This window comes from Haliotis asinina, chromosome 11, assembly GCF_037392515.1.
Source record: "Haliotis asinina isolate JCU_RB_2024 chromosome 11, JCU_Hal_asi_v2, whole genome shotgun sequence".
NCBI lineage: Eukaryota > Metazoa > Mollusca > Gastropoda > Lepetellida > Haliotidae > Haliotis > Haliotis asinina.
The window spans coordinates 4,725,163-4,733,940 of record NC_090290.1 but is presented as its reverse complement, the minus strand read 5'-3'; positions in this window follow the sequence as shown (position 1 = coordinate 4,733,940).

Below are 8,778 nucleotides of genomic sequence, written 5' to 3'. Positions count from 1 at the left end.
GTGTCCAAAGTATGGTCACGGTGTAAATTCCTGCACATTGTCTGTTGTGTGTGCTCACTGCGGTGAGAAGACCCACACAACAGAAGATTGTGACAGTAATTACAAGAAATGCACCAATTGTTCAGGAGACCATTCGTCTTTCTCAAAAGAGTGTCCGATTTGGAAGTACCAGATGGAAATAAACAAACTAAAATTTACTCAAAATATCAGCTTTGCCGAAGCGAAACAACTTGTTCAAAGATGTGATCCACTAGCAACATATGCTTCAAAAACAAAACCATCATGTGAACCATCCTCTAGGGCTTCTAAATCTTCTTCAGCTGCTCAAACAAACTTGACTTGGGTGCACACTGATTCCCCAGAGGTTTTTTCACCCGCAATTTCCACTCAGACCGCTGAGCTACTTCCGCGCATGTCGCAAAGTCAATCAGGGCCAGCTTCGGATCATGATTCATCATCACAGCCACCTGCAAGGTCTCAATCTTTGTCAAATGTCCAACAAATTCCTAAAGGAAAAACTAAACCTATGCCTGATTCTTCAAAACAGCAAAGTGGCAGACCCGAAAAGGGTCTGAAAACAGGATTAAGCTTTATAACAAATAGGATCACTTGAGGACATGGACGTGTCCGAAAACGTCCAATCAAGGGCGCCCAGCTTGTCACCCTCAAAAAAAGTGCGGGGTAGATCCCCAATCAACCCGCCCAAACGATAATCCATTCCAAAAATATTGTACAGTGGAACTTCAGAGGACCAGTTTCAACGAGTTACAGCTACTTGTCCAGGATTTTGCACCATCGTCTTTCTGTCTCCAGGAAACCTATCTGAAGCAGACAGACACTTTTGATTTACGTCAGTTCATTGCATATAATTGTTTTTCACCTCCAGGTGATAGGGCCACTGGAGGGTCTTCAATTCTTGTAAAGCAAGATGTTATCCATAGTACTGTAACACTCACAACTAGTCTCCAAGCTGTTGCAGTGAGACTAACTCTAAACGTTACCTTTACGCTATGCTCTTTATATATTTCACCTTCTCCAGCACTCCAGCAGTCTGATCTTGAAGCTCTCTATGACCAGCTTCCTAAACCTTGTATTATTGTGGGTGATCTCAATGGCCATAACCCCATTTGGGGTGGTACAAATACAAACTCTAAAGGTAAAATACTGGAAGATTTTATAGGCAATAATGATTTGTGTATATACAATGATGATTCAAACACTTATCTGCACCCTGCAACTGGCACCTACTCCTCTCTGTCTCTTGCAGACCCTTCTCTACTAAATGAATTTGAGTGGTCAGTCCACAATGACCTCTGTGGAAGTGACCACTTTCCAACTATCTTATCAGCAATTAATCCATCTGATTCTCCATCTTATACAAGATGGAATTTTTCCAAGTCGGACTGGTCGTTATATAGAACCTTATGCACATCTAAATTATGGCTGCAGTGTTTCAGTGATGTAACCGATCCTATTCGGCTTTTTTCTGACACTTTAAATGAAATAGCTGATGAGTGTATACCAAGGTCTTCTACTGCTCCACATGTACGGAAACCATGGTTCAATTCCGATTGTAGGCAAGCCAGAAAAACGAGGAAAAAGGCAGAAAATTATTTCCGCCATCATCCAACTGTCCACAACTTGAATAAGTTTAAAATCCTCAATGCGAAAGCTCGTACTACCTTCAAACAAAACAAACGGCAATGTTGGAGGAGCTACGTTTCCAGGATTAATTCGCGCACACCAATGTCCAAGGTATGGAAAATGGTTCAAAGAATTAAAGGTAAAGGTTCAAAATCTTCAGTTCACCATCTCAAAGATGGTGATAATTTAATTACTGACTAGTCTCACATTGGAAATAAACTTGGCGAAACACTTGCCGAAAATTCTTCATCTTCAAATTATATCCCTGAGTTTCAGAAATATCAGAAACAACAGGAAAAGAAAAAACTTAATTTGGAATCAAATAATGGTGAAGATTATAATGAAGTTTTCTCATTACATGAGTTATATACAGCTCTTGACCAAGCTGATGACACTGCAGCAGGTGATGACAATATTCATTATCAGCTACTGAAACATTTGCCTGTACCATGTCTGGTCACACTTTTAGGTATACATGTATTTGACAAAATATGGACGTCTGGAAAATTTCCTCCTTCGTGGCGTAATGCCATTGTAGTTTCAATACCAAAACCTGGCAGAGATCATACAGATCCTTCGAATTACAGACCGATATCTCTCACTAGCTGTGTCTGTAAAACCATGGAACGTATGGTGAATAATAGATTAGTTTGGTATCTTGAAACCAATAATCTTATCACAAATATTCAGTGTGGTTTCAGGAAAAATCGAAGTACCATTGATCATTTGCACGGTTAGAATTCTTCGTTAAAAACGCAATAGTAAATAAACAACATGCTGTATCAATTTTCTTAGATCTTGAGAAACCTTACGATACGACCTGGAAGCATGGTATTTTAAAGGATTTACATGACTTTGGATTGAGAGGCCGTTTGAGTACATGTCCTAAATGATGGTGAAAACTTCTGACGGAATCAAAAGCCTTTGGAAAATCGACAGATAGACAGTAAAACCTTCATTTTGATTTAGATAAGTATTTCTGTAGTAGAGATTGGAGAGTAAACATGTTATCAACCGTAGAATACCTCTTCCGACAGACAGCTTGGATATTTATCATACAAATCTACAAAGGAGTTTTATCTGTTATTCAATACTGATGTAAAAACTTTGCCACAAATGTCCATGAGTAAAATACCACGATAGTTGTTGACATAATGAATGCTTCCTTTCGTGTGGAGTGGGAAGGCAATACTTCTGGACCACTGGTCTGGAAAATTACCACTTCTAAAATATATTTTTGAAAACAGTAAGGCGATAAGAAAGTAAGTTATTTTAAAACATCATCAACATTTCGGAGAGGATACGATCATGACCAGCTGGCACATTTCAAGGTATCAGTTGCACTTCGGACCTCATCTACTATGAACTCACTGTACAACAGACTGTTGATATCATCATTATACATGTTACAATTCACAGTTTCATGTTCTGTGATAACACTGCAACAAAATGCAACAAAATTCTCATCTATTACATGTTCAGTACAATATCCAATCCATTATGCGACACTAATAGTTGAAAATGTTACTGGCGGCTTTCTGATATGAGACTTCACTTCTGCCAAGAAAGCTTTTGCATTTCTCTTATCATTACATGAATGTAAAATTGTAACTACTGCCGCTTCTTGAAATGCTTCCCGTTTGCGGCGATATAACTCCTTACAACTGTTACGAGCCTTATGAAAACTTGTTAAAGTGGCAAAATCACCTGTAATTCTAAAACTTTCCAAACAATTCATACTTTCTGCGCTGTAAACGTTCACAATCTTCATGAAACTGTGGTGAGGAAACAAAGTTCTTTGAGACACTACTACAGCGTTAGACCACCATACCACTGTCTCTAGATGAATCATGTGTGACTGTAGTCAAAGTGTAAACTACGAGTGTAGAATCTATGTCTATTATATGTTCAGCAAGAGGCAGTTGATCTAGTTTCCGTTCCAAGCACTCACTGAAATCATTAGATTTCTGCGGGCGCCAAAAATATTTCCTCAAGGTAGTACCATATGCATATTGAACTACAGGTTCTGCAAACCTTAAATTATATTTTATACTGCAGGTAATTGGAACATGGTCAGTCTCTAAACGTGTGTGAACAGCAAAATCCGAAAATGAGAGAGCCAGTTTAGTGGATCCAACAAAGTGATCAACAGCACTGGCCCCATTGTAAATGAGCCATGTGGATTACTGGGAAAACGTCAATTTACCAAGTGAATCCCATATGTACAACAGAGACGTATGAGTTGCTTCCCAAAATCATTTGCACAAGTCTCTCCATACTGTTTTCGTTAATCGTCACATTCATAGTTCATGTCGTTGGTCAGTGCCATCGTCATACAAGATATAATCGGACAAAAGGCCAGTACGAGAATTGAAATCTCTCGCTAACAAAACCGTAGAAAATCGAAAGCCATGCGGTAGTTGTAATAGGCGGTGTTCCAGTCAATCAATACTTTTAAGAGCACGGTTATCATTTGTAGTAGAACTATCATCTGGGTGAACGTATACAAATCCTAAAAGAATATCATTCCGATTTCAAAATAAATGCGAACAGAAATATATAATTACTTTGTGAGGTGTTTACATACTTCGCAAAGTTTGCAAACACTTCCTGTGTGTTCTATCGAATGAAGTCGCTTGGAACAGTTTATGGCAAAGACCATGTCATAAGCAATGGTGTTGGAGTAATATCAAAATAAACGCAGTAGTAGTACTTCCCCTGCGTAGGGCATGGCTTGACCAGCCGATTGATAGAATCGAGCCCATTATACCACTAGTCTAGGTGAAGTAAGGGTCAAAATGGTATGTTGACCAAAAGGAACACGCCTGCAGGCTCCCAGTGCTCTCATCTTATCAGTCTCCCGTCCTCCACCGACACAGGGCCGCAACCCACGACTCACTGGTTGGTGGTCCAAACATGCCTCGACTCCACAACGGGCGAACTCTTAGTGTTACCCAGTACCCATCTTTATGGCTCGCCACGGGTGCCAGATTAACTGGATAAATGGTTTCCACTGATACAGGCTAGTACTAACCATGTTGGTGTACGACGAAGGAAAGAAAATATGTTATAAATTCATATGATTATGTCATATTTTACGGAACCAAATTGAAATTGGGAGCACATTATATGTTTTTTCTATATATTGCATCATAAGCTATCTTTTGATATGCTACATGGCTATGTTCTGATAGGTTTATGGAAATATTTTTGTCTAAAAATGGTGCTGCAAGCAATTTTGGGATGAAATATTCAATCACCCCACAGTGACACTTGTGGCAAACTGAAAAAAGGACCATGTTTTTTTCTGAATCCACACACAATATTGATTGCAGTTGGTTCCAACAATCCCCACACTAATATGTTCAGCTTTAGAGTCGTTTATCTCCTGCTCTGCCATTGGCATGATTTATTCATGACACAGACTGACGGATAGCATCTGTCAACATTCATGGAAAGTGATATCTAGCTACATAAAGGCATGATGTATTGCATTCCTGTAAAACCGTTAAAGACTCGCTAAAACATGAGCAAACATAAAGTAATTCGAGGTTTATGTTATGGCTATATGCTTAATGCTTAAGGGTGTCCCTATTTAATCCTGCGTTTCTCATCGCCCCACTGTTCCTAAAATAGGGTGGGCGTGCAAAAACAGAAAACTCAAAGGAAACCAAAAAGAGTCACTTGTGAAACATACGTTTGAAAAGGTTTTGAATTAGATAGACTTAGAACGAGTTTGATTCCACAAATAGAAGCACATAAATCAGTTTAGACCTTCTCATACAGACAATTTAAAAGATTTGCTGTCAAGAAACGAAAAGGTACCAGTGAACCAACCTGTTTTCATTTGCGTTAAGTATAGTGCCTAAATTCATAAAAGCCAGTTACTAATATATGTATTTCTATATCAGAGTGGAGGTATATGTCCCAAATCCACTCCAGTGTTATAACTGTCAAAAGTTTGGACACGGTTCTACATCCTGTCGTGGTGCTCATATTATCAAGGTTGCTGTGAAGATCATCATGATCCTGCCTGCAATAAAGATCCTAAATGTGCAAACTGCGGTGGTAATCACGTATAATCGTCAAAATCTTACCCTGGGTGGCAGATACAATGAAAAATCCCTTTGTTGAAGCTAAAGAGCAGGTTACAAGTCGGATCAATCTGAAATAGCTATGTTAGCTACTTAACTACTCTCTGAAAAACCAAAAACAGTCTCTACCGCTTGCCAGACTGATCTGATTTGGATGAAACAAGTGAAAGCCGTTACTTCTTGTAATCCTACAGTCTACTGTAACAAGTTTGGCTCTCAAACTGTGAGTCAGTCAGAACCTGAGCTTACTCAGAAATGTTGATGTTAAGGAACATACTGAAATGTCAAAAGCATAGTGAAAACGCCTCAACCGTTTAAATCCCGCCTCTGGAGAGAAAACTGTATCTGTCTCCATGCAAGTTCATAACTCCATTGAACCCCTTGAGATGGAGGAGTCTCCATCATCAGTGCACAAAGATGGGGGTTCTTCCTTCACGTCCGCGGGAGATCCATAATAGATCTGCCATGAGTCAATGTCGTAATACAAAAAAATACAGATATTTTTAATTACAGACTGTACAGCAATCATCACTGTTTCTCTCCTCCAGGAGATAAAGCAACAAGAGGTGCATCCATTTTGGTACGGCGGAGCGTAATACATAGCCCTGTCCCTCATCATACGAATCTTCAGACTGTACCTGTTCAGCTAACCTTTGACATTGCGTTGACGCTATAAATTCCTCCCTCTTCTCTCATTCAACAATCGGATCTTCTAAATCGATATGATTACCTTGCAAAGCCGCTTTGGGGAGGTGTCAACATAGAATATAAAGGTAGAATCATCAAAGAATTCATTTCAAATAATAATTAATGTATTTTTCTATGGTAATGCAGACACTTATCTACATCCAGCTACGGGAACATATTCTTAACTGGGTCTACCTCTTGCTGACCCCGTGTTATATAACTAATTTGAATGGACGGCCCATTGTTCCTATATGGGAGTGATCACTTCCCCATCATTCTCAAAACAATTGACCCCGGTGATGATCCAACTTTATCCAGAAGGAATTTCGTCAGAGCTGATTGGTCATTATGTGAAAAAAACTATGAATTGATCACTTAAAACGTAATGTTTTTGCAACAAGTGAAAATTCTTCGTTTTGCATCCCTTGTGATAGAAGATCGTTAGTGGCTGTATCCTCAAAGGGGGTTGAAGTATTGTAGAACAATTGTCCTCCTGATAGGATACCTAAGCCCTAACACAAACAAAGTAAATTTTAACACTCATTCTTTTAATCGCACAATATGCGTCTTCTTAATGGCTAGAGTTGACAAGCTTGCTAGAGGCTGAGGGGACTGTGTAAGTCCAGCTAGGGCCCATGCAGGTAGCTAAAGTAATGTAATCCCTTGTGTTCGTCTTATTGCAGTGTATAATTCATTGGGCACATTATTGTTGTGCGTCTGTGTGTGCAACCATGACACAGAGACAGACCGCCGCTTTGCGTATATAGTTGCTCTGAATATCATAGTAGAACATTTAGGAAAGTTTTTGTGGTTTAGATGGTATTCTGTCATGCTCGCGTACACAGCATCACACGTGTCAACGCATTTCCTCATCGTTACACATGTCAGAGACTTTTCGCCGTCAGCGCAACATTCCTCTTCTCTCTTCTGGTTGAGTCCTCACATGTAATATTCCAGAGTGTTTCGTGACTCAGGTATAGGGCAACGAACGCCCCGCTTCCTACTTAATAAAATCGAGTCGAGGTTTCTTCGTAGTAGACGAAACCATCTTTCGCGCTTGTTCGTAAACATTTACTACGTGACACATCTGAGTGACCTCGACACAACTCACACGTCACACACACAATCGACGTCGATTCGAGCGGTCGATGTCTACCGTTTGTTGAATTCGATTTATTCCTCAGATGAATTCACTCGGTCGAATTCGGCATATCGATTCGACGGGCCGACCCGACTAAAATAGTTCTGTCTATATCTTGTGCTGCTGCTGGCAGTGCCATGGCTTATTCATGATGCAGAATTCTTCTTGCAAAGTGATATCTAAAGATTTATTGCATTCCTGTAAAACAATTAACAATTAAAGACATGGGAAAATATAATATAAATTGGTTTGTATTGCGCAAACGTGAAAAAGGACATTGGTAAATAGTCTCAAAAGGATCACTCTTCAAAATATTTTATCTGCCCATGGATATGTGAGCAAGTTTAGAAATATTGCAGTGATATCAAGGGGACGTCACAATGAACCCATAGGGAAATCGAACTCGGGTCTTCGGCGTAACAGACCAACGCTTTTACCACTAGGCTACTCGACCGTCTCTGGTCATTGCGCAGCTTCATTCCCTGGTATGTCACCAGTGTTCTTTGTGAAGAGAAATTACAGATTTCCAGTTTTCAAATGCATGCTATACCTCAAGGATAAGTGTCTCCATTTCTGACACCAGCGATCCTTAAAGACACCGTTGAGTAATTACTGGCAAATACTAGTCCATTCGTCATTTATCACATAATCGCTCACAACACACCACAGAAAGAATAGGAACGTGTTTGTGTCTTATCATGCATGAATAACCTGTTCCTAAGACCTGTTTCAATACATATAATATTATGTTGCCTGGAAAAAGTGAAAGCTTCTGACATTAAAGAAATCATGATTTAAAGAAATCATTTGCTTTCGACGTCATTTTCTTTCTTCATTATTTGTAACATACAACGCATTTATAACCTCTGACTCCCTGTGGTATGCACCTTGTAAAATTGACACCACCTTAAAATATGATGTAACAGATACGGATGGACACATAGCATCGAATTCTTAAATAATTAATAAGGACTTGTGTATTCGTTACATACAATCGCATATACGTCAGAACTGAGAGCCTTGCAGAAAGGAATGCAATTTGTTTCCTGCCACTGCAACTGATCTGCTCCACGTCAATACAACACACATTCCCATGCATATTACATTGCCTGTTTTCATTTTTATGTAACATACAATGAGATATTATGAAGCATTATGCAACATTTCAAAATATGATGAACGCAACTATATACCATGTACATTTGAAAACAG